General features: G+C 48.8%; 1 long non-coding RNA gene across 1 annotated transcript in view; it reads right to left on the reverse strand.

The window, feature by feature from the left end:
- LOC110405390 overlaps positions 1-22,402 on the reverse strand; it is a 40,198-nt gene extending 17,796 nt beyond the window's left edge. Inside the window, exons 1-6 of the long non-coding RNA XR_002442857.1 lie at positions 21,940-22,402; positions 17,177-21,644; positions 15,580-15,750; positions 13,889-14,055; positions 13,435-13,562; positions 8,654-8,736 (exon numbers count right to left, since the gene is read on the reverse strand). This is a non-coding gene — a long non-coding RNA (uncharacterized LOC110405390). The remainder of the gene's footprint in view (positions 1-8,653; positions 8,737-13,434; positions 13,563-13,888; positions 14,056-15,579; positions 15,751-17,176; positions 21,645-21,939) is intronic.

The following is a 27,487-nucleotide window of genomic DNA, read 5'->3' on the forward strand; positions in this document are numbered from 1 at the left end:
GCAGCAACGTGCAGCAGCATGCAGCAATGTGCAGCAGCATGCAGCAACGTGCAGCAGCATGCAGCAATGTGCAGCAGCATGCAGCAGGTGCTGAGCATGGGCTGCAGGGGCACAGTGCATCTCCAGGAGGAGTGGGGAGATGCCCTGGGGCCATGGCCAGCTCCAAGCTCTGCTGAGCCGCGTTTCCAGCCGTGTGTGCTGAGCTATGAGCCATCATTAAATTTGTGAACAACTCCTAGTCATAAGTTATGACACATTAATATTCATTAAGATGTTCTTTTCATCTCGTGTTTGCCAGAATAGTTCTACCTTCAGCTACAACCTGCAGCAGGTCGCTGTTCCTCACTTGCAAGGTCGCTGCTCAGCCCTGAGAAATAATGCTACCACAGCACTTCTGTGCGGCATCAGAAGGACCAGAGGGCTCCATCTCAATAATTCAGTACAGTTAAAAATCACCACCACCTTTTAAGGGAGTTTTAAAAGCACACCCAGTCAATGCCCTGCTGCAGGCCAGAGGCAATAAGGGCAGCAGATGCCCTCCGGGTCTCTAAACCTCCACAGGATTCATTACTGCACACACCTACAGAAGACATCGCACATCATTGTCTGTGCAGGAGTGCACGCATGAGCCCAGCACCACACCTGCACACCATGCAGGCACACGGTGTTCCCAGCACCATGGCACAGGTGCACAGCTTACCTGGTGCTTCAGGGCACCAAACAGCGCTCAGAGCCAGAGCTCAGCACAGTCCCTAGTAAGGAACATGGCTCTGTTTCTCACCTCTCACCAGGATTTAATTTTCCCTTTTGTCTCCTGTTTAAGAAAACATCAGATGTCATTAAGCAAAATTAAAGAGAATTCACCTTATACAGCTTCATGCAACTCATTAATCTTTTACAGCAAGCCTGCTGGAAAATGAGGGCTGTTTAATGAAGTGGCGGTAAGATCTCATGAAGTGAGAGCTCTTACGAATTGCTACTGTCTCCAGCAGAGAACTATGACACCGCAAAGCAGAGCACACGCAGTGAAGAACATTGATTCTACAAACATGCAATTTATCAAATGACACAAATCAGCCCAATGACATGAAAATATATCTGGAGACTTCATGATGTCACCCCACACTCCTGAGTTTGACAGATACTGGGTAAAGACAGCTGCTTTCAGCCATACAGAGTGATTTTGTGGGATAGGACTTCCGTTGCTTTAATACAAGGTACTTTCTCATCTCTTTGGGGTTTTCTGATTTAGAACTGTTGAACTATTGACACGCTTACATGCTTTCCACCATTCCATTCAAAACTACGTCCCATCCTCCAATCAAAGCACCCTGTTTCTATACACCGAGGGAGGATGGGGCTGGGAAAGGCTGAGAAGCAGAACACGGTGAAGCAAAGGTTCAGCACTTGGCTGTTTGATCAGGAGGTGCTGAGCACGGAGCCTGCATTCTGCTTCACCTCCAGCTCCTTCGGAGTCCTGCCTCCCCAGTGGGACCTCCTTCCGAGCTCACAGCAAGGAGCTGCGGTTTCAGCACGGCCAAACCAGGTCTCGTCCAGCACTCCTGCAGCACCACCAGCCTTCTCAGCAGAACCTTCCAGCACTTCCCATAGCATCTGAGACTCTTAGTGCTGTGTCAGATAAGTGCAGAAAAATCCCAGTGCTATCATGGGGTCACCCCATCTGCTGCCCGCACTGCAGAGCTCCGGGTGCAGGAGGGCTCCTTGTGTGCGTGGTGCTCTCGGAGACAGGACTGCACCGTGGCTGCCAGAGGAAGAGAAAGAACTGCTGGAAAATGTCCCAGTTTTGTTCAGAAAAATTCAGGTTTCACTTTTGCCACTTTTGTTCAGTCTCATTGCACGGGATGAGGTCAATATTTTAAAAGCTTGACCTGATTTTCCCCACTAGGATCGAACTTGATCCGCAGCAAATGAAGTCGAAGGAAAGAAATTTACACTAATTTCTAATTTGCTTAACGGGGCGTTTCGCTCACCCGAAATGCCATCCGCCTATTTTTCCCAACGATACTTCTTTCTGCAAATTGCTTTAAAGTAATGAGGAGCTGAAATAAAACTCTTCCCTAGAAGAGAAAAATTGGTATAAATAGCGATTTAGTTGCGCACGCTAATTGTTTTAGCAATGCACTTCATGTCAAAGCTCCTCTTAGTCGATCAAATCTAAAATTCAGAACAGGGAATCAGCGAAAACTGAACTTGCAGAACTCAGGAGTGGGCACCAGGCTGGCTCCCATTGCTCTGAGTGGAGCCGAACTGAGCGAGCTCCGAACCTTCCTGCGTTTGCATCGCGTTTCTCCTCACTCACGGTGCTCTGGGAGAGAGCGTAATTTCACTCCATAAAATTGATGATAATGATAAAAGAGTAACCACTGAGATAAGTAAATGAAATTTCCAGCGGACATCTCAAGATGCTGTTAAACGAACAGCAGCGGCGTTTGTGCAGGTTCTGCAGGGCAGGTTCCTTGGCGGCCCCGTGCTGCGCGTGAGCCCCGCACACGGAGCAGAGATGGGGATGTGGATGAGCAACCAGCACGGATCCTCCCTGTGTTCTGAGTCTGATGCAATGTGATGTTAGGCTGAGCTGGGTTAATGCAGAGCTAAAAATCGCAGCTCCGGTTATCAGAATTGCTCACTAACTTTGACACCAGCCAACATTTGTTTTTATTAGGAACTCACAGGACTAATTTATCTAAATGAAGTTGCTACAGGAAATGAGTTTTGTGTAGCTCCTCCCATTGCTTTTGCTGTTTTGGGTGTTCCTCACACAGCTTTCAAAGCCAGCTAAGGAATACCAAGCGTGTGCTGAACTTACTGCTACCAGCTGCTGAATCTTGAGAGATTTCACCCAAAATACGGAGTGGGGAACACCAAAAAGTGAATGACATTTCATACCTTCGTATATTTTTGAATTGCTTCATAGCTCCCCAGCCAGTCCTATCAATGATGCTGTGACAAAGACGTGCTGTGCGTTCTCCCCCCGGCAGCTCGGCCCAGCTCTGTGCAGTGAGGTCACACCTCTGCCCCGCACACAGGGAGCTGCTCGACAGAAACAGGAGCACAGCGCTGGATAGGGCAGAACACAAATGGAGGCTGCAGAGAGAACGCGCTTATTCAGTCATAAATATCTCCTGCAGCACTCCAGGGATAGTGAGAACAACTGAAAATCACTTTGTTTCTCCTGGAGAAGTGGGAAGCAGCTGAATAAGCAAAGTGCAATGGGACAGAGGGGATTTCCATCCTCTTCTCTTTGCAGAAATGCTCTTTTTCAGAGCACACCGCACCTGCCATTTGAGTTTCCTGCATGACCAACCCCAGAGCAGAGGCTGCCATCCCATGACCACATCCCTGGGTTGCGTGGCTCCAGTGCCCGGCGGTGCCATCAGCCCCAGGAGCAGAGTGCTGGGGCCCGCAGGGCACCGGGCTCAGCCCCACGGCACAGCTCATGGGAGGGCTCAGAGCTGTGTGATCCCACAGCCTGCACATTCCTTGGCCCCTGCACCTGCTGAGACAGTGCAGCCACTCCTGAGGGGCACTGGATCTCCCCCATGGAGCTGTTGGAAAAAGGAAAGGAAAAACCCTGAGAGTGCATTTTTCTCACTTTGGGCCTTATGTGCCGCTCTGACACTGGGCTAGGAGGTCACAGGGACTGCACGGCACCGGCACCGCTCTCAGGGCCCAGCAGCCACCAGCACCAGTCCACGCTGCAGACACAGAGGCTGGCCACACCACACGTGGAGCTGGAGGTTAGCTCCAAAGCATGTAACTGAGCACCATGCAGGACTGCAGATACATCACACCTCGCTTCGTCAAGACTTCAAGCATTGCCCGTGTTTTGCGCACACACTGACATCCCAGAGAAGAACCCGGCGCTCAGCTCTTGCTGCTGCCCCCGGCCCCACTGTGCCCACCTGAGCTGCACACAGCGCAGTGCTGGAGCTGCTGGTCCCAGATGTCGGATGCTGGGGGCACACGGCCCCAGTGCACCCCTCACCCGCTGGGGGTTGGCTGCACCTTTCCTTAAAGGGCAGACAAAAAGAACAAGAGCTTTATTTGCATCAGTCACTGGGGTTTTCCTCACCTCTGTCCCAAAGCAATATAGTCATTCAAGTGTCATTTACTTAAATTAATCCACCTGAAATATTCACCTTGCAGCAATTAAGTAAAAGAACCTAGAAAACACCTCCTCCAAATAAGATAATTTGCTATTTCAAGTCTGAATCGTGTTGGCATGCAAATACAGAGACTAACAGGTACACCAGAGACGTGTGAAGTGATTTTAATTGCCTGAAAATCCAGCACTGCCAAACTGCAGGGCAGGGGGAGAAGCCTTTCTAGTTATCTCACTGCTGCCGATGAGGAGTGTGCCTGAGCTCAGAATGCTTCTACACGATAAAGGGCTTAAAATAGTAATCAGCGTTCCTTATTCAGACCGTGCCTGTTTGGTTCTCCTGTGGCTTTCCATGTGTGCTGAGTCAATAACTAGGTCACACAGACAGCAGCTGTGGGAGGAAAACAACCCTTGTGTTCGGGATGGCTGCGGCAAGCAGCGCCCAGCGGGCAGGGGACAGGGGAACCACTGCCCTGCACAGCACAGGGTCCTGCTCCAGGCCGGGTACGGATGGGGTCGATGAGGTTTGGACCACGTACTACATCATGCTCCAGTGGCATTCACCTCCTAGATCTCGTTTCCATGTAAAAGAAGAAATGCTGAGATCCAGCGTTCTCCAGAAGCTGTGGCACAAGGCGGTACCTGTGACAGTAACAGTGAGAAGGAACCCAGTACAAGAGCTCTGTACTCCTGCTCTTCACAGGATCCAACAGTGACAGCCCAGATAATGCAGTCTGTGCTAGGGGTGTGGGAGCAATGAAATGCCACGGTTTTATAAGCTATGCCCAGAAGGACCTAAGGTCTAGCTAGGCAATATTCTGAAGGCACAGCCTATGCTCACCTGCACAAAAGCAGAGCTCTGCTCCCCGTATGGGTCAGCAAACAGCACCGTCCTGCCCACCCGCTGCACACCGTGCACTGCAGCCCTCGGAGCGCACTGCCCTCACCCTGGGCTGACACCGTGGCTGAGCTGCTCCAAGCCCGAACACACACTGCACCTTACCAAGCAGCCGAATGAAGATGTTAATTGTGAAGAAAGAATCTGCCAAGGTTATTAGAGATGTGTCGAGCAAATTAGAAGCTGTTATTCGTATGGAGAATAGCTTACCATATGCTTGAATCCTTTCATCTATTCACACCCAAGACTGATACACGGGGCTGTGCCTTGTCCCCATGCTACCTACCTGTGGCAAGCATCACAATGCATCCCCACGCTTCCCATTTATTTCTGTCTTCCAAAGGCACCTTTCTGGCACAGGAACGCACTGAACTGCTGCCAAAGATTCCCTCTGCTGCACAGTGACAACTGAGCTGTGGTTCTGAACGAGTTCCACAGATGGGTCCTTCAGCTCCAGTTAGCATCTCCTCACTGCTAGCTGACCAAGCCATATTGCAGCTTAATTAATAACAGCCTTCTCTGGAATCTATTCATTAAAACCACCACAAGAGTTGCATAATGTAAGGTGGCAAATCCCCAGCAATTCCCACTAACCTCACATGGAAGCAGTCACATTTCTCCTAAAGGGATGGAGACGATGTACATGGCTGGATTGTTAGCTTAGAGCTGAAACTGCAACCAGGAGATATTTATTTTCACTGTCCTTGCAGAGCTGATTAGGTGGCTCACATACGTGTCTGTGTAAGAGAAAGCACACATGTGCTCCTCTCCTGCCTTCAGACTGCAATGCATTTGCAGCTCTTGCTGCTTTCCAGGAGTTTGAACACATTCCCCAACATTTTATTTCCAGTTGTTTTCCTGAAGCGAGCACGTAGCAGCTGAACAGATCTGTGTGTGTGCACATCACAGCGCTGTTTGTCAGCAGCCACACAACTGAACATGCACGCGTTGTGTAGGAATAAGTGCAGGCACAACGACAAGATGCAAGTGCTCACATTAGATATATTAATGCCTGTTTCTTTGTAGGTTGGTGTTCAGGCTATTTCCTGTAGAAATACCACATAATATGTTTTTATTCTTCATGGTGCCTACAGCGGGTTAAGTAGGATGATACTCAGACACACTGAATACTGAACGTAGGTATCTTATTGGGTGCAAAAAGTATTCTCCGTGATGTGCTGGAGGTGGAGTTACTACCAGAGAGTACTTAGGGAGCAGTGTGGGGCCTAGAGGCCCCAGCATCCCCAACCCAGGGCGCCGCTGGCACCTGCCTGCCACAATACAAAGAGATGCTGCAGACCACAACCTGAGAGCAGCATTCCCCACGTGGAGCTGTTAAGGATGGGAGACCAGCTCTGAAGAACAAAATGCCTGCAAGGTTGCAAGGAGTCAGTCTTCATTCGACACTGCCTTTAACGATACAGCTGCAAACTGGTGCGTGTATGAGGAATACTAATATGATGCAATCATTACACAGAGGCACAAAGATTCGCTTCCTCAAAACCCAAGTGAAGCCTGAAGCACGTCAGACAAGAATGTCAAAGTCATGAAGAAAAGGAGGGAATAAAGAAGGTTATCTGGAGGTAATTGCAGGCTTTTAATGAGAGGAGTCGTGCTAGACTCAAAGCCATGTCACATCACACAGATATGTAAATAATACCGCTGGATTAATGCTGAATCCATAAAAGAAATCAGACTCATTCATTCGGAAGCTTTTAGCATGCAGCTGTGGGAACGTGCCTGGTGCATCATCTGCGTGCTGAGCCAGGGCACAGCTGCACCCAGAGCTGAGCCCGGCCCTGGGGTACGGCTGCCCCAGAATGGGGCAGCGAGCAGCAGCCTTGTCCTGCCCCCCTGCTTATTTGGGGTGAGCAACACGAGAAAAACTGGCGTTCCGAATGGCTTCTGCACTCAGATGAATCCTAGGTCATAAATAACTGCTTGGAAGTGCAAGCGTCCTCCTCCGTTCCAACCTGGTGCACCAAGAGATCTCTGGGCAGACGGACGGACAAAATAATTACGGCTGACAGCTGACAACAGAATTAAGGCGGTGTCAGTCCCGCAGGAAAATCATGTTTTACGAAGAGCACATTTGATGCTTACGCTTAAAATTCCGCATGCACACCCGAATGCCACACGGCTGAGCCGCTTGCTTTGCTGCCCAGTCCTGCTCTTCCCATTTCTCTGCCTCCCCAGTTGTCGATGAGAAACTGTCCAAACTCAAGCTACACATACTAAAGGTAAAACCTCAGAGCTGCGCCAGAATCAGAACTTTGTGATCAGGGGCCTCCCTTCCTTGGCAGTTCAAGCATAAAAATAAAACGTTTATTTTTCCAATCTCAACTGCACATACTTGCTGTCTGCTATTTGCTTGCATTAATTCAGCAGCAAGGTTCTCAAAGAGGAGCTCTGCCCGCAAGCTGTGGTGGTGGCTCCCCATCTATTCCAACAACATACATCAAAATTTTATAAAAGCCATAAAATATGCTGCAGTCTGGTTTTATCTTCCCTCTTTGAACATGCATATAATTTGATTCCGTCTTATCCAAACACTCAATAACCAGTAACAGGAGGGAACGGGATAATTTAGTGGCTGGTGCTGGCAGAGGAGCAGAGCAGCAGTACGGGGCGGGGAAATGTGCCTCTGCTTTTGTGTCTGAGGTCCTTTTTGCGAACAGTGCTGCTGCTGGAGAAGCCTCGCTGCTCGCTCTGCTATCACACTGCACCTCTAATCCTTTCTATGTCTGAGAGGAAGCAAAACCTGCAAACACGAGCTGCCGCCCTTCGCACGCTACCATCTCCAGTTCCCTGCCCTATTGTGGGGCTGTCTGCCTCCTCTTCTCTTATTAATCACTCTCCTGATGTCAGATCCCACTCTTACAGCACTTGTGCTCGAGGCCTTGGAGCAGCTGTCACACAGAGCCCTGCGAGGCAAAGCTTGCACAGCAGCTCCCAAAGCCAAGGGCTCCACCAGGGCTGGGGCTGGCTGCAGCCGGCTGCCCGCGGCACTGAGGACGGATTCTGATGGATGGAGCCTTCTCACAAGGCCACGGGGCAGGCACACCCTGCACATCACGCCCTGCGCCCGGCCCCGGTGCCTGGCACAGCCCCTGCTCTGCTGGAGGCCATCCAGGAGTTAATTCAAGTTTTGGCTCCACTGTCATCTCCAAGGATCGAGCAGAGGAGAGGAAAGCACATGGTAAGGAGGGCGGCTCGCAGGCCAGACTGAGCAGCAGATCCAGCACTCCACGGGCCTGTGTTTCAGAACTGCTTGCACTGACTTTAATTAAGCTCTCCACAGACTCACCAGCTTGGAGAGATTAAAGGAAAAGGGAGCACGCCAAAGAACTTGCGTACCACACTGCTTTCCCTCTAAGCTTTTACAGTTCTGTAATTGAATTTGCAAAAAAAATGCATTGTAATTGTACTCTGTGAAAGGCCACACTGTTCTACTTCCAACAGTTTGGTTGTGCCCCATGGAAACTTGAAGCCACTCTATAAACAGAAAGTCTTTTTCATCAACAATAAATAAAAGTAATCGTAATTGACAGAATCAGAAATCCCTCCTGCCTTGAAAAAGAGCCCATCTGTAGAGAAATGTCACATATGGTTTACTTACAGTAAATGCTTACCTTGCAACCCACACAAGCTTGGTCACTTGCTGTTACTGCTGCACTGGGGCTTCTCCTGCTCCACCAGGCGCCGTCCGCAGCTCCTGAGAAGAGAGACTGTCTGATCACATCTTGTATTTTATTTACAGCTCTCAATGCCTTTGAAACCCAGCCTCACTTTTCTGTTTTTAATGGTGCAGGAAGCCTTCTGAGCTGCGGGAGCCTCTTCTCTCCCCTGCTAAATGCACTCTTTTCAACACATCCATGAGCTGTACTTATGAGTTCTCTTATTCAGAAAGTCCCACTGGCAGTGTTGGAATCACTCGAGGCGGCGAGTGCAGCTGCAGGAGAGCAGCTGGGCTCAGATCGGGGACGAGGGGCACTGGCAGTGAGCAGACACCACGCAGCCACCCCGACCCGCCCTTCCCACCACATCTCAGTGTTTACCCCACAGGTGATCTTTGGGGGAGCATGCACCATGTGGAGAACTCATGGATTTTCAGCCTTCTCTCTTAAACAAGTTGAGGCAAACATAACGCTCTTACCGAAGAATTTAAACACTGAGACATGCAATAATCTTGAGGAGCCCAAGAAGCAAAACGCCTGCACACACCTCACACGGTGCAGGAGCCCAGCGGGCAGAGCAAACTGACCCAGCAAACTGATGAGTGCACAGCAGTCCCGGTTCGGAGGCTCGTTGGAAGCACATTCGTGCTCCCAGGGCAGCAGTGGGCAGAGCAACCCCAGGCAGCATCCCCATCACCGCTCCTCGTGGCTTTCATTTTGTGCTCCATTTCACAAGCAAGAGCTGCCGGATGATAAGGATTTGCAAAACAAACTGCAAGCCACACAGCACTAGTGCTTGGAAGCTTTAAGTACACAAATCCATTCCAGGGCCTATCTCCCACTTGCCGAGATAACCTCGGCCTGAGCGTGCTGCATAAATCTCCTGCCAGGAACATCAGCCACCTCAAACTCTTATTTCCTTGGCACAGGCAGTGCTCAGTGCTCAGCAGCCCGGCCCTGCAGCCCTCACAATGTGCACAGCACGAGCTCTGCCTGCACTGCAGGACACGCCGGGGGCTCTCCAGGCAGCATGTCCTCCATCAGAGAGCAGATTCGCTGCTCGGTGTCAATGGGCAATTCCCAAGCAGCAGCATTTCTTGGTATTTGGTTAAATGTTTTTCCTTGGGAACATACGCTACGTCACAGATACATATGCTTTAAAAATAATTACGAATAACATTTTCCACTATTTTCCCAACACTCCTGGCAGAGGAGCAGAAGCACCGTGCTCCCCCGTCAGCGTGGCCAAACATTCTGCCTGGTGCTCAGAACTGCTCCCAGCCGCACAGCCCTGCCCTGGGACGTGCCCTCGCCCCACGTGCACTGCAGCTGGGGACGAACAGGGTTCAGCCAAAACAGCACAGCCCTGGCCAGCAAGCACCGCAGTGGCAGCACACACACCTGTGCTGTGCAGCACTACTTTACCATCCACAAGCAGAAAACTGTTCTTGTTTTACAGCCAGCAAGCAGGGGCAGCGCTGCTTCAGGAGAGCATCCCCCACGCAGCGGCTCTCGCAGGTGCTGCCGTCTGGGCAGGACGGGGCCGGTTCGCAGCAGACCAGGGCAGCTCCGTCCTGCAGCACGCGGCGTCAGGCCGCAGGTCTAACCACCATCTGTAACGCTGTTCTGCCACCGACAAGACTTGCTCGCTAAGCACACCCCGGGGGAGTAGCGCTGCTCCTGTCACGAAGGCACGAAGCTCGCCATCTAACACCGTGACAAATTGCTTCACTCCAGCACGGCCATCGAAAGGCGCAGTCAGGCTTTGTACAGGGAAGAAGCAAACGAGACAGGCCAAAAACAACAGAGGGGAAATCCACCGAGGGTCACTGTGTGCGTGAGAGCACCTCTTGCATGGAGGAGGACGGAGCCGTTTGCCCTAAGGTTCAACAGAGTGTTATTTTCAGAACCATAAAGCCCCAAAGAAGATGGAAGTAATTGTATGTAAAAATGTAATTGCATGTAAAAATGTAAAATTACCCGCTTTTATTTGCAGTCTTTACAATTTTTTAAAAAGCACATTGCTCTGCCCTGCCAATCTTCAATGCTCTCTCTATATTTCTAATAGGTCTAATCTAATTAAATTAATTTCCTGGAATAATAACCTCCCAGGGACACAGAGCTAGATAATCCTTAACTCCTCATGAAGTTAGCTTCCTGTAGGGTTGGGGAGCAATTACAACTCATTAGTCATCCATCTTAGGAGGAGGCAATGGGGTTTTATACTGATTGTTTTTCCAAGAGCACGGTGAGAATAAGCAGGAGTGCGTGGGTGTCTGTTAACAAAGCCTGGGTGGGAGACAGCATCGAGTGAGATGCTCGATGCACACAGGCACATGCAGCTCTTTGGTCTTCATCTGCTGGAGGCCCCCGCCACCGCACTGCGTGCAACGCCAATGTCTACGAGCAAAGTACATCCTGTGCAAGGTAATGCAGTGCTATGCTAAAACTGACAAGTTTGCCGACTCTGTGCTCCTCACCAAGTGTTACTTTCAGTACAACAGGGAACGGTTGAACCAAAATCCTAACTGGACAGAAATTAATCTCTTCTGGACATACAATACAATGCATGTCCTGCCTCACCTCCAGCCCCAAGGGAAGCGCAGCCGGTACCAGGAGGCACTGCCAGGCCTCCTGCTGAGGATCCAGAGCACAATGCAGGGCTGGGCAGTGCTGCACACAGCACCAGGAGCTCGGCCTCACTCAGGGCAAGGAACAGACACCAAAGTGCATTCGGAAGAAAGCAGCCCTTTGGCTTAAATTAGACAATTTATTTTTCCTCTCTGATGTCCAGCTATCCTCAAAATTTACATCAGCAGATTTGATTGGAGCCTTTCAGGTTCTACTTTTGAACTACATGTTGTATATATTACAGTGCCATAAATTTGACATTTCAAATGCCAACAAATGGGGAGAAAATTGGCCCCTTGTGAATAATAGCCCAGCAGCCTTTACATGTAATTATTTTGCCCAGGAATTTAATTTGCTAGACATAAAAGTTATGCTGAATGAGAGAGTGCTGGATAATGATCTTTAAACTCAGGGAGCAGACTGCTGTTACTATAGTCATCGAAAGACGTGCCACTCTTCAAGCCATAAAGCAAATTCCCCATGGCTAGGAGCATTTCTGCAACAAATGTAGATGATGCTTTATGATAAATGGCACTACTTAATTTGCAAAGGCTGCCCATATGCAAACTGTACTTCCACTGCCAGCTCTGCGTGGGTGCTGCTCCCAGTGCCCCAGGGCTGGATCCAACCTGTGTCCGCAGGAGCCACCAAGGTGCCACCAGAACCATGGCTACAGCATGGGAGCAGAGCCAGCAGCCCTGGCCAGGGGGAAAACACAAAGCAGTGACAGCAAAAGAAACATCCAAGTCCAATATTAGTGCCATTCATCAACATACATAGCTGAGATTCAAGCAGCTACCAAGGGTGTCCTGACAGTTGTGTTTGCTGCTACCTTAGACATAATTACTGTTGGAAAAGAAAAGATTGGAGGGAAACAGGGAAGGAGATAATAGAAAACAAAAGCAAGGTGAATCTAGTGCAGGGAATACAGTCCTAAAATCATGTGTGTAAATATTACGGAATGTAGAACACCTGTTGCGTCAATGCAGCAGATACAGAATACATAAGAGAATAACCATTCAATCTGCATCGATACACCAAATATCTGCAGCCAGAGCTGGGACCTATTCCCTGGCTCATCGCTTCCAGTTTTAAAACATGTAAAAATACCATTTTGCTCAGTACATACGCACATTTAAGGATATATTCTGGCACATCAAGGACTGTGCACTGCAAGTAAACTACTCAATTAAGACTCATAAAAGCTAATAACAGAGCTAAAGGAAATCTCTAAATCACATGAAATCAGCCAACAGTTACACATAACTCTCAAACCCAGCGTTTGCTTTGGTCCCAGGGAGCATGCAATTGTCTGACAGAGACAACCTGCAGTCAGGGCTCGTGAGTCACACCCAAAGCAGCAGTCAAATGTGGCTTTAATTTTTGTCACTTATTTGCTTTCTGTGGTTTCGAAAAGATGAACACTTAAATGCATTGCAGGAGTATTGGCTATGTATAAGTACACGCACGCAAAGCTGTGCCGGGGCAGAGACAGGCACGTGCTACGGGACAATTCAGCAAAAACTGGATACAGCATCTTGTTGCTCTGTTGGCACTAAAAGCAATAACGTCAGGCCAGGCTTCGGTGACAATAGCCAGTATTTTAAGGCTGAACAGATTATTTCTATCTCATGCCTGTATTTCAGGCAGTGGTGTACAACAGCTGTCTAAATCCTGGGTCACGCCACGCGGTGCTGAGTGCACGCGGTGTCCAGTGGGTGAGCAGGGCTCGTTAGAGCGCAGGTCGCCCTTCCAGAGTGACACCCAGCTGGGTGCAGTAACAGACCAGCACACTGCGAGCACTCAGGCTGCCCAGGATTATTAGCTTTGGGTAACAGCAAGAGCTGACTAAATTTAAAGCAGATAGCACGCAAGAAATTTCATATAGTTTTCATCTTGATTTACTCCAGACGAAGCCTTTACATAGCTCTGACATTTAGTGGCTTAATCTAGGGAGAATTTTCCCATCCCTTATCCTGTATTCTCTATTTTTTTTTTTTTAAGATCTAAGTGTTGATCAAGTCACTGCTGAAGTAGATTAACTCTTTTAGTCACCGGGGAGAAGCAATCACTGTAGCATAACGGGAGCTGTCAGATAATCATACCTTGGGTCAGCCCCGGCTCCGACGCACTGAGCCGCCCCCAGGAGCGAGGCCGGGCAGGAGCAGCACTATCTGCTTGCCTGGCTGGGTGTGTGTTCATTATCGTGGAGCCGAGGAAGAGCCTGGAGCATCTGGGGACAGGCAGAGAAAGTTATTTTAGCTGAGCAGTAAGAGCCCAGTCGTTAGCCATATCTGAACTGCCTCTCATCTCCTAGGAAACCCGCGGCTGGGATGAGCCGTGTACCTCAGGAGTTGTTTCCTGAGTTTGGATCGATCACAGGGAGCCGCTCGCTCCGTCTTGGCTTTAATAGGCTCTTTGGACTTAAGTTTCTCTACCTCCCTGCTCCAATTACTTCCTTAATCATCCACATAAGGGAGTTCACTATTCCCCACGATGTTTATACAATGTTCATTCACCAGACATCCCACAATTTAATGCCAGTGACGAATGTGAAACCTTTCATTCTGTATATGCTGTTTTTGCCTGGCCTGATGCTTTCCACAGGGTCTGCCAAGCAGGGGTTTTGGTTGCTGGGAGGCAACGCGGGGCTGCTCCATGCGGGGCTGGGCAATGCTGCTTCCACTTCACTGAGTGATGGAACCCAGAGCAAGGCAACGCGTCTGCTGGAGGAGAAATAACACATTATTTCACAAAAATTCTACTGTGAGTCAGAATATGAGACTGGGTTCCAAGTGATGTCCCCATGAAGCTTCTGGATTTGAGTTTACTCGGATGGGACCAGCTCAAGATGTGAACTGGTTGGTCTGCACCCACAAACCACAGCGACATTGATCTCTGACAGATCTTCCTTTATGAGGCAAAACCTTATAACAGAACTTACAAACAAGCTCAGGCTCAGGGCAAAGCAATAAAAACAGATGCTTCTTGGGACACTGTCCAAAATCATATGTGTAAACCGATGAATCTCAGAGCAATTTCCTTGGAAGCCTCATTGCTGCCTGGAGCCACCACCACACACAGCTGCCAGAGAGAGACTTCATGAAGGAGGGAACAAAGCCTTCAGCAAGGTTTTCAGTTTTTAGGTAAAAACCTTGCTTCTTCGCGTCTCCTTAATTTATTTTCTGCTGATGCCTCCACCACTTCAGCTCCTTGCTTTAAATGGCACAAATGGATAAACTTGGCACCATTAGGTTCAGAATTTCACCTTCTATTTCTTAAAACAGAGACTGATACCATTACGGTCACTACGGGGTTGGCAGGGGGGAGCTGGTGCCTAATTAAGGTAGCCTAGATCACCCTAAGATACAGCCAAGACAATTAGGAAGACAATTAGTGTCCTCAGCTGGTCTGATCACCCAGCTTTAGGGAACCATCTGCCCTAACCTCACCGGCTTCCTGCCACAGACTCCTCCACAGAGCGGAGCCTCTTCTTTCATTATACAATCTCTTCTCAGGAAATTTTTCTTCCTTTTGAAAGGAAAAAGGCAGGCAAGTTGAGAATCCCTGGGTAAATACCCTGAAGAGCATGTACACATTTCTAGTGGCTAACAGACCCTGAAATCAGAATAGCTGCAATAAATATCTTCTCTGACACATTTCTATCCAGAACAAATTTTATTTAATAGGAATTGTTCTAGTTAAACTAAGCTTAGCAAAGCACTTTCTCTAAAGATCCACAAAACACAGACGGAAAGAAACGAAGACAAATCATGGGAACATGTGTGCCGTGTAGAAATAGGATGCTGCGTGTGCTCAGTAAGACGTATTGAGTCTGGTGGGATCTTAAAGTTCTGGCTTGATCAAAAGGATTAAATCCTGATGAATCCAGTTATAAGGTATCAGAAATTACAGCTTAATATCATACTTAATTTTGGCATCTTTATCTTGGAAACGTTCCCAAGCACATTGCACAGCCAGAGCCAGCATCTCACCGAAGCTGTGAATCCCCATCAGATCTTCACCAGCGCAGTCAGATGGAGCAGGCTCTCCAATCGTGACAGGAGATGAAACAGAAATTCTTTAGAGGTATTTGCAGTGCTTCTCTGCAGTAAGATAACTGCTTCGCCTCTTCTCTCAGCATACACACGACAGGTTGTTTGTTATCTCTGATGATTTTTGTCTAAAAAACCTCTATAATTTTTTTCATCCCACACTGCAGGTTGTTATTTCCACGTTACCTCCCTTACCTGCAGCTGATAAAACAAGCAGCAAGGCCCAGCTTCAGCTCAGGAGCCAGAGGAAGGACAGCTCCCAGGGCAGCTGCTCCTGTGTTACACTGCAGAGCTCCGTTTCCATCAGCACGTGCTCCTACCCCTCAAGGCGGGCATTGAGCCAGTGCTCTTCCTCAAAGAGAGGCACTGCGGACAAGGTTCAGAAAAACGGGGAAAACATTACTTTTGAAATCAAGTGAATATTTGCAGAAGTTTTCTTTCCCCCCCTCCAAATTCAAATTTTCCCTCCAGCAACAGACGTCCCTGCTCCCCCGAAGGACGCTCAGCGGGCTCTCAGGACATGCAGGCAGCCGCCTTCACGGAGCAGCGTTTCCTGCTGAGAGCGCAGAGCATCTTTGGAAGCCCACGCTGGGCAGCTCTGCAAACCCAGCCCCTGTACAACCACCCCACAGGTCATTGCCGCTGCGGAAATAAAACCCTTTACAAAGCTGAAATCATTTTCACATCAGTGTGTTCTACAATTTCAATGGCATTACGCTCATTTACACCAGGATGCAGCTGATTATCTTAGAATATTAAAGCTTCTAATTAAATCTATTAATTAAGGATATTAACTCAATTCTGCATCGTAGACCAGCAAACTAATATCCCCTACAGACCCAGAAGTTATCTCCTAACAACACAGAAGAGATTACCGACCGCAGCGATGCTCCCTCCCCCCCCTCCCACCTCGGCTGCTGGCTCAGGTTCCTGTGGGCGCTGACGGCCTCGCACAGATCCCTGCCCTCAGCGTGCAGCTCAGAGCTGCCCCATCCACAAACCTTCGTGTTGGTGCTGTTATCCACGCCGCACTCGTGCTCTTCCAAACACAAGGATCTCAGATATTAATAACTGCAGAAATGAGCCTCTGCTTTCACGTGCTGTGCAGTCTGCAGCACTGCTTTGTGTGGCACTGATCTATGGGACATCGTCCTGCCCAGCACTGTCCTGAGCAGCGGGGACCACGCGTGCAGCTGAGAGCTGCCCACAGCCCCGCTGCACTTCCCAGCCCGCTGGACGAGCGGTGCACAAAGCCCCATTGGGGGTAACACTTCTTCAGCGTTTTACTTCAATCAGAGGCAACGGGTATGTGCACCGCAATGGCACTAACAAAAGAGCCTTGCTAAAGCATACATAAGCATTGAAATAAATGTTATATCTTTGTACGCGGTTTTTATATCATATACATTCTATGCCTTTAATATATAAGTATTAATCACATAATCGAGGAACAAAAATACTTCACATCAAAACGGAGATGCTAGAGCATGCTTCAACTGTGATGAAAATATATTAAAAAATCATCTTTACTATTATTAGCCAAAGCAGGGCAGATCAGCAAAAAATTTGTTCAGAGTGCGGCAACAAGAAAGGTTTTAATTGCCATCCAAGCACCTTTTTATTTCTAATGCATTATCCTGTGAATTTTTACAGCACGTTAGAAAGCATTACCGAGCCAATTAGATCTTACATAAATTATTAAGCGAAACATTTACTCAATTAATTTTAACTCCTTCCCCTTTTTTAATTACCCATGACCAGAACCGGATTGCCATGGCCGCGTGTGGCTAACCTTTCTCCAGTGAACGTCTCCTGACATCTCCTCTGGGACGAGTCGCTCGCGGCTCAGTCCCCTCAGCTGGGAGCTCCCCTGGGACGTGGCCGCTCAGCAGCACCCGCAGCGATCCCGCCTGCGCCAGGGAGTGCAGCTTGCGGGCACAGCGGGAGCGAGGTGCTGGGACAGGGGCACGTGTGCATGGAAGTGTTTGACAGAAAACATAAATCAGGCAGGGGGAAAAAAAAAAAAAAAGCACAGAAAAGATCACATGCCAGAAAAACATTTTTTTGTTTTCCACTCCATCAAATAATTGTGAACTCATTTAAAACAATAATCATCCATCTCGCCGCTAAATGCTTTGCCCTCCAGTCCTATGTTACACAGCATCAAATGTGAATTCCTTAAAGGAAAATCTCCTGCTCAGTTGAAGCGCCAGTCCCGCGGACATCTGTGCAGCTGTGGGCACGTCAGTCTGCAGGCAGCTCGCATCGCAGCCCGGCATTGCTGCCAACAGCCAAAGCTCCCGAGCCGCCAGCCACGAGAGGCAGAGCGCTCCAGCTGTGAAATGCCACGCAGGGCACGTGCTCACGGCTCACGCCTGTTCATTACCTGCATGCGGGGCGGGGGCAGTGGTGCTCCCGCTGCACACAGGCACCGGCTGCAGCCCCACGCTCACAGGCTCCCTGTGAAGTCAGCATCTCCCTTCACAAAACCGCACACTTGGTTCGGCAGCAATTAGAAGCAAAGGGTTCTTTGAGCAGAGAAGAATCACACTGCTCTGTCGTCTGGTTTTGAAACCAGGCATTTCTACTTAAATCTGTGATAGTTAAGGATGCTAAAAATAGGATGTTTTCAATCAGATTGGGCTGGAGTTGCGTGCCATCCTGTTAGAGCAGCTGCAGCCAGGTCTTTGTGTGCAACATCGGCCAGCAGGTCCTGGGCCCTAAGGTTAATGCTCCTCCCAAGAGCTTCCGTGCTGCTTGTCACTGCTTTCTGCACGCAGGGCTTCACTGCTGCGCTGAGAGCTCACCGCTAGAACGCATTTCATAGGCAGATGAAGACTAATTAGAACAGAAAATAGATTGATATTGAAGCAACAGAAGGCTCTCATTATCCCAAGAAATCTGAAGTTGGTGAGTTCAACACGTCCTGTGCTCCTGCTGGTTGTGCCTCTCCAATCCTTTGTAATGCCTTCCTGGGCCCGAGCAGCAGCGCAGGGTACCGGGCGCAGTGCATCTAAAGGCACACGGCAGCTGCTGACCCAGCTGGAGCCACTTCCATGCAAAGCATGAAATTCTTTATGGAAGGGTGACTTTGTTCCCTCCTATTTGTTTTGTTTTTAAGTAGCAGCACGGTTATTATCAAAATAAGTTAAGGCTTTTAAAAAAGCATCTATGTTAAAGAGCTCTCCTCTTTTCTTCAGACTCTCTAGCCGCCACGCTTTGGGAGCAGCAAATCAAAATACAATTCTCTGTGAAACTAGTTACGGGCTATTAGTTATTGGTTAATGGGCTGAATTAGTCTCCATGAAAGATTACCCCCATCTGACTTCATCATAAGCCTTCGGCCACGTAAGCCTGCTTAGAGGAGATAGGGATCCATTTGTGAGCACTGGTTGCTGTGGCCTCAGGCGGCGTTAGCTCAGCCTTGGCTCAGCCAGCCGGCTCGGCAAGGCCGCCTCCTGCACTGCAAAGCACCAGGAGCCCCCGGAGCCCGGCACAGCGCCCGCAGGGACGGCGAGCGGCGCCGGCAGAAGGCGTCTTTAGAACCTCATGGATATTCTCCGGAAAAAAATGAATATTAATACTAAGCATCGAGATGAACAGCTACGCCACACTTAAAGGATGCTCTATTTACTCTACGGATTTTTAATTAGGAAATCAATGAAGTGTTAATGATTTCAAGCGTTACTTCGGCTCACTGGGAGTTCCAAACAACTTTTTTTAGTCTGCGGCGTAAATTCCTAAGTTGCTCAGTTTGACCAATTTGTCAAGACAATTTCCATTAGTAAATATGAATATTTAATGAAAGGGAAAACTGACATGAGCAACTTCACTTAAGCGACTAATGACTTACTGGAAAACAAGAGATGCATTAATGTGCCGCTTGATTAGAACTATCTGCAGAGTGCAACAATCCAAGTATCAGCAAAATCCTCCCTTGCTCTTCCTGTCTGGAAGAACCCAGGCCACTGCACGATGGCAATCTGCCCTTACAGAAGTGAGCTGGCACCAGCACTCCGGGCTGTGCTCGACCCGCTGACACTCCCCCATCCAGATTGCTCCGCGGGGTTTGGGTTTAGGGGCTTTTTCAGCTCAGATTGCAAAGCGGGCTGTGCGTGCCTGGAGAGCACCCGGCCAATGCACACACATGGCATCTGCAACGAGTCTGATGAATTCAGACGGAAGGCTGATAAATGATGAGCAGCTCCAGCACTCGAGGAAGAAGCCCACTCTCTGCAGTGGGAGCTCTCTTCCCACTGACCTCCCTCTGCCACAAATCTCTTCTGACAGGCACTCACAATTACTAAAGTGAAAAGCTGTTTCCTTTCGTCACTATCCCCATAAAACACACTGACTCTCTTAATTACATGCTCAGTTGTTTTCCAAAGGCTCTACCCATGCATGTAGGCAATAATTCAAGCTCCGAGGCAAGGCACCATGTAACAGAGCAAGAGCAGCACAGGCAGAAGGAAACAAATGTCACAGATCACAGCAGGAGGGGGGGGTCCAGCAGGCCCCCAGTTCCCAGAGCATCTCCTGCACCCCTGGGATATCGGTCACAGGGCCCTGGGGGTCAGCTGGGGGCTGCAGATGCCCATTGCCGCTCAGAGCCCAGGCCAGCACCATCACACACAGCCTGGGCTGGCCAACCAACCCATGGGCCTGGCAACATGAGCTCCTGCCCGCTTGCCACGATCCACAGCCCCCAGCATCTCCTCCTGCAGCTGCAGCCCCTCGAGGCGCTGAGCCACTGCTGGCGGCAGTCAGAGATGCGCAGCACTCTGCTCAGCTCTGTGCGCTCTGTAGCCGGCAGGCCGGCCCAGCCGTGGGCACCATGCACCATGGGCACCATGGCTCACGGGCTGCAGGGTCCCAGCCCTGCTGCTTCCCTGATTTCCCTGCAGCACTACTGGTGTGCCCACAGCACAGTGCCATGCTCGGCTGAGCGTTAGTGATGCTGCGTGACTGCTCCTTGCTGCTGTCTGCTTGCAAGCCCCCAGACATCCCATGGGGCTGAAACCTTCTCAGTTTCACACAGTTTGGTTTGGGGGTTGCTCTTTTCCAAGCATAAACAAAATTCAGCCAGCCAGCTTGGACTTGTGTTAAATGACACTTCCCCTTACAAAGAGGAGAAAGCTCCTTCTCTCTCCCCAGGCTGTGTCCATTTGCCACCCAGCACCTGCACAATCCCCACTGGCACCCACCCTTGGTGCAGGGCCTTGGGTTTTGGTTTACAGGCATCAGTTCACCTTCAAAGAGTTATTTCAGGTCTGAACTGAGCTCCCACCTGTCCTCTGTGGGGGAGGGATGTCTGCGAGATCTTCCCACACGCACACACAAGTGCTGATAGTAAATGAAGTTAATCACAATCTGTTAGAATGAACATATCAGAAATAGTACGTCAGAAATTATCAACGTTCTACATTGCGTCGATTTTCCCTTCTAAATACAGAAGGTCAAGCCCACTCTGTTACTTTTTTCATCAATAAAGCAAGGAAAAGAAGCAGTCAGAACGCAAATACCCAGCAGTGCCTTCATTTTGCCATGGGAAGACATCCCGTGCCAGTCCAGCACCTCCACGCCTGTCTGCTGGAGAACCGAAATGAACTCGGTGACTGCACATTTCCCCACCCCAGCCGGGGGGTGAGCCCTGTGCCCCGGAGCTGCCCTGCTGGCCATGCTCGGCTCTGTGCTGGACATGATCAGAACAGCACTGCCAAGAAAGGCACCAGTCAATCCATTCTGTACCAGCGGGATGAGAGCTGTCAGCTGGGCTCACCCAGGGTGAAGTGTTTTTGTCTGGTTAAAGGGAGGCTTGACTGAGCTAAAAATCTTAATAGATAATCTCTGCTGAACGTTTTTGTGCAGTAATTCAGGAACATCAAAAGCGTGCTAGGCAACTCAATTTTACATGAATTTGATATGGATTTACTCATGGCAGAGTTTGTTTGAAGTCTGCAGTGAGACACCTTTGTACTCTCTCACCCCAGAGCATCCTTCTTCTGCATTTCATGGTAGATTTGCAAAAAAAATAGAAAAATGTGAGCAAAACAAAATAAAACTAAATAGGAAAAACTAAAAAGCTATTAAAAATTATTCCTCTGAAAAGCACAACAAATAAATATATATATATATATAAATCTTATTTTCCATACACTGCCTTTGGTCTCCAGCATTCACGAATCCTCGCAGCCCCGGCTGGCTTCTAATTGGCCTGATGACCTGTGTGCTCACTCCAGCAAAGCTCAGGAGTAGCCGCACTGAAGGGAGAGGAAACAGAAAGCATTCCCCAGTTACGTGCAGAAGATGAAAGTGAAGAACTGTTTTTCTATGTTATTTCACAAAGACCCATGTCCATATTACCCAGCAATCTAGCTGTAATATTTTCTTCCTTATCTCTCAACACCCAGCACAGAAAAGGTTTACTTCTACAAACATTAATGGGATCAGCTTAAACCTTTCACCTTCCTGAAGGCACAGCGAGCAGCAGAGAGAAAGCACACACAGACATCCACATATTAACAGAGAAAAAGAAAAAAAAAAACGTAATCAAACCTTTTTTCTTCTGCTACTATGGTGCCTCCAGAGTCTTGACATCATTCTCCTCTCTAAATTAACTCAAGGGTAATTTTGGAAGGAGCAGGGAATGAAAAGGAAGCAGTTTCCCTGGAGCACACACTCACATCAGCTGGTCGGTGATCACAGGTCACCAAAACCTGTCATGGTTAGAGAGAAATCTAGGCCGGGCTCAGGGCAGGAGAGCTGTGCGGGTACGTGGCAGGGAGGAAGGGCTCCCTCAGCCTCAGCATGGGTTTGGTGGTTGGTTGGTCTGTCTGGTTTGGTTTTCTCTCTGATAACTGAGAAACCAATATAAAAGAAACCTGTTGGACAAGCCACCAGAAAAGGACAGCCCTTCTCACACAGCCTCGATGCCTTGTAGCAGCAGCAGAAAGATAGATCCCTGCCTTCACCTGTCCATCTGCTGGCACGTGGGCTGGCAGCCCTCCTGCCCACTCTTAATTTCCCTCCTGAAAACATACCCTGAAATACAGACCTCTGCAACTCTGGCACCACAGCTCTGCTAAAATGCAGCGAAGGCGATGGGCAAAGCTACAGGCACTACCAGTTGCATGGCCCTGCTCCACCACCTGCTGCTTGTGTGGAGCAAGAACTGTCCCCAGGAGGAGTGCAAATGCATTGACTCCAGGTCCTGCCTAGCTGCGTGCTGGTACATGCCCTCACTGTGCTTACTGGGAGCTGGGTGGGCAGATGGAAATTGCAACGTCAAACTGCTTTTTAGTGAGGTTGCTGGAAACTCAGGACAACTCCACAGGCAATTCTTGCACTTCCTTCTATGCCATGCACCTTGCAGCAGCTCCCTTCACATCCAGGCTTGGCACTGGCCGCAGCCCATCAGGTTGCACAGCTAGCACTGTGCTTACAAATACTTGGGATTCAAAACTAGCACGTTGGCACAAACCCAGACTTCTCATTTTAAGCCTTTGATCACCAGAAGTTTACATGGTATCATGTGGAAATACTACTTCAAATAAATTCAACCCCTTCGTTATTGACCCTTGCTACCAGGAACGAGGGACCTATTTTTGATTAGAGAGAAATCAGCTGATCTCACGTTCAAAGGGAAGGGAGAATAGAACTCATACCCATTTCTTTGCCCTTGGGCAGGAGGTGGCAGAAGAGCTGAGGGCAGCAAGGTCCTGGCAGCACCACACTGACCGCACCGCGCTGCCTGGCACCTTGCACCACGCTCTGCCCGCCTGCTGGAGGAGCTCAGCTCTGCACTCCCTGCCGGACTCCACTCCCCCCCCATTTCTCCCCTCTGCCACCACCCCACACTCCCCCACCACTGCCCCCCAGAGCAGCCCCACAGAGCCGTCCTGAGCCCTGGCCCTCCAGACCAGCATCCCACCTCTAACAGCAGCTTTTCACGCTCACAGTTTCACCACAGGGCTGCAAAGCATCAGTCAACCCAAATAAACGTTAACTCTGTTCCTCTGGGTTATTTCGCAAACAAGCCTGTTTTATGAATGCTAGAAATAAAGAGAAACTTCATGGCTCTCCCAGGACCGCTGTCTGGCACATCCGAGCAGAACCACCAGCTCTCACAGCCGCACTGTTCATGTCCATAGTTAACCCATGGATGTTAAATCTTGGGTCAAAATGAAAGGACATAGCTGCTCAGAATCATAAAACAAAGTCCTGATTAATACACTCAGTTGCAGGGTGGTTTTAATATCAGTTCTCACCTCCTTCGTAGCAAGGTTGTTACGAGAGAGATGGAAGCAGGGAAAACAGGAAACCCTGCATCCTCAGAACTGCACTCAGCGGACCAAGGCTGCGTGCCAATTCCTGACTTTGCAGTGGAGCATCTTTCCTGTTACACATCACACACTCTGTGTAACCTCAGGTCAACGATTTCTTAACAGCAAGCTCTGCTGGTAGGGAGAAAAAAGCAGAGGGTGGCACAGAAACCCCTTCAGCCTTGAGTGGTGCATTCAGCCAGCAGAAATGGGAATGAAAGCAGGGGTCTGGTTAGGAGTGGGGAGCAGAAATAATAGCAGAGCGTCTCTGCCAGATGCAGAAACCATATTTATAGTTTCTGAGAGTAGAGCAAAGGCGCGAGCACACATGACTACATAACTCACTGCTGGAATTAGCCCCTTCTACAGGTAAGTGACGGAGACAACTGGAGCTGCTACTCCCCATGTACATCCCCCTCTTTTTTTTTTTTTTGTTAAGAAAAAGCTTCTTGTCTCAGGAACCACGCAAGAAAAGACAATTTAGGCTGGAGAACTGATAAATATTCCTGTATTCCTGCAAAGCGCCGGCAGCCTCACTCAGTGTTTTTGTAAGCCGGCACGCATGGGTGGGCACCAGTGAATCAAAGTGCCCACAGCGCACAGTTAGCAGTCACCCCACGCCGTGCCTCCTGCAGCAGCCATTTGTGCAGCCGTGGTATTAAAAATGTGTTTCCTGGACCCGCTTTACGCTGAATGCCCTGGAGACAACTGAATTAGTGGAAATGCAGGCTGCTGTTGTCATACCATAAGTAGTTCAGGATGGAGTTGCCTGACTGCATTTCCCCAGTGAGCTCTTTACATCTATCTAAGCTGATTGATTTTCAGTCAGTTTTCTGTGGGATGAGTTCAGATTCCCCAGGCTCAGGTATGTGGAAAGAACATGTAAGTTAATTCACTAAACTACGCAGTAAATCCAGCGACAGTCTCTTCAGGAAATGCAATGTATGTAATGAAGACTAAATGGACTTTGTTCTGCTTCCTAAAATTGTTTTTAGAGACGTACCCTATCCGCAGACTCCGATTTATGGGTGTGCTGGGGGCCAGCACAGCCGTCACCACAAAACCAAGGAAGCTGGAAACAGAGCCAGAGGAAAGGAGGAAGATGGAGGGCAGAGGGGTCACGAGAGGAGAATAACAGAAAGGTCAGTAGGACACAGAATCACAGAACCATTAAGGATGGAGAACGCCTCTCAGATCCTCACTGCACCGTGCCCACCGACCACATCCCTCAGTGCCCTGAACAGCTCCAGGGACAGGGACCCCCGCTCCTTGGGCACCCTGCTCCCATGCTGACCACTCTTCAAAGCGTCAGCTTTTCCTAAGAAGAACCGCCTCAAAGCTCAAGGTGTTTGTTTTCCGCACCAGTTTTCTTTCCTTGTCCTTTTTCCATGGACTCCAGCAACATTGCCCCAAACCCAGAGCACATGGCGTGTTACCTGCCTGCTGCTGGCCCTGGTGAAGCGAGCACCTGGCCACGGGTACAGCCACTCCTTGAATGACCAGTGCTCACCTGCATGCTGCCATCCACTGGCTGGTTTTATTTGCTACCCTACCTGCATTTCACAGACATATAACAGCATCCAAGGCTGAGACCTGCTTGTGCTGCGGCAACGCGACATCCAGCTGCAGATGAAGCAGTCATGATTTTCAGAATTCTTTACCCAGCTCTGCTTAAAGTTGTTTGTTTTTTGAAGAGTTATTTATCTAACTCTGCCATAATATTTGCTTCCAAATCTATTCCCCATAAAATCAACAGAAATAACCAAGTCCTTACAATTTTTCAGAGTTCCCTCCAGTTCTCTGAGTCACAGTCAAAATTCTATTTGGGGCAGTTATTTTGGACATATTTTTATTACCACGGAATGATAGAATTAAAATAGATATCTATTTCCTTTCTGATCAGAGAGCTTACTGCTGTTGTCTCTTTTATTTTTCATTCTGAACTTCATTTTTTCAGTGCATTTTCTTCTGGAGCAATCACTCACTGAGACGGTACGAGCAGGGTGCTTGGACAACGCCTTCCCAGCACAAGGCATTTATTTGGGAGGGCATAAATCCCTAAGAACTAATAAAATACTCCAGACTGCCCAAGGCAAAGCATGTGCCGGCTCAGAATGGTCCCCCTGCATGGATTATAAATACACCCTGTGCATCAAGTTTCTCCAAACTCCCTTCCCCCACTCCACCCACTTTCTGACACAAAATAAGATAGATAAAACAGAAAAATAGCTTTGAGCACACTTGGAAATTTAATCTCGTAATGGAAGAGCTGTGGAGTGCTGCTCTCCCGACGCCCCGCCAGCTGCAGCGCAGATTAGCAGAGCTCGCTGCCGGGCGGGCTGCACCCGATCGCGGCGCCTTCATCTGCTGTGCTGCCTCTGCCCAGCACGGGAAATGGGGCAGCTGTGCAGCACGTCCATGGCAGGAGCTGCGAGGAGCAGGGGGAGATGGGAACGAGCCTGGTGGGATGCCAAGCAAGACGGTAATAATAATGTCACCAGAAAACAGATGCTGGAAAATGTAACGCCGTTTCATCACAGCAACAACCAGATCCAAACCCAAATGGGTATGGGGAGGATGTGCACTTGCACCGAAGGGCAGGCGTGATGAAATAAATACTGGAACTCCTTGCACATATATATCCACCTGCATACTTCAATTTAATAGGTACAAGTAAAGCTTTCGTTTCTATTAATTTGCACGACAAACATCTTCACTAATTATAGACCATGCTTACACTGATCATCTGTCTGGAGCCAACAGATTTCATGCAGAGTTCCTGACAGATCTCAGACTAAACTGTGCTGGAGCATATACTTGGATTAAAAGCACCCTTACCATGCACCCTGGTGCTGAAACAACACAACCAGTTCCAAATCTTTCTTCTCAATGGGCAGAACATTGACTAATTCCACTGAGTCTCTCTGTGATACTGATCCCTTGCCTTTGTGGATCCCACGATCAGGCTATTGTTTTTTCCACTTTTGTGGAAAAAAAAAAAAAACTTTTTTTTTCACTGCATCCCCAGCACAACTTTCTCACCGTACGCCAAGCAGCCGATGTAAGACAGGTTCTCAAAAGCCGAACGCCCTCCTCCTCCCCTGTCACTCTCCTCAATTGCCCTGGAGCAATCATTTATTTCAAGACTATTAACTTTCTGCCAAGGAAGGAGCCCCACACGATTCCGAATGCTCTGTGCAAATGTTCCTCTATTAATGAAATTAAACATCAGAGACACACGCTGTCAGGATAAATTGATACAGTGAGCTCTTCTTTAGCCCAAGTCTGATAAATCACGTGCATCACTTGGAAAAAGATTTGTAAGGGTTTATTAAGAAGCGCAGCTACTTTTCAAATCCCAGGCTCTGATCCAATGAGGTTAAAACTAGCACCCCATTAAAATTAATTGGAAGTGCTGAGCCATTTCTTGATGACTTCATTTCATACTTAAATATACATTAAGACAACTGGCCTGGGATGACTTCCAGTCATATATATAAAATACCAAAATCATTGGGTAGACGTATGGAATCAAATGATTTTTACAATTGGCCGACACCTATAGTGAGGGCTATAGCTACCCTATGCACCTCGGAATTTAACATGTTTTGGAAAGGATGTGGCTAGCAGCAATTAAAGTTTAGTTCAGTTTTACTGCTCTGCAGGAGTTTATTTTACTTTATTTTTTGAGTATTTTCTCCAGATGAAAAGAGGTTCTCTGTAAGGATCGTTCTGTCTTTGGAGTCGGGGTAGGATATCAAACTGGGAGGGACTGGGGGGTG

The sequence above is a fragment of the Numida meleagris genome, chromosome 12 (genome assembly GCF_002078875.1).
Source record: "Numida meleagris isolate 19003 breed g44 Domestic line chromosome 12, NumMel1.0, whole genome shotgun sequence".
In the NCBI taxonomy this organism is placed as follows: domain Eukaryota; kingdom Metazoa; phylum Chordata; class Aves; order Galliformes; family Numididae; genus Numida; species Numida meleagris.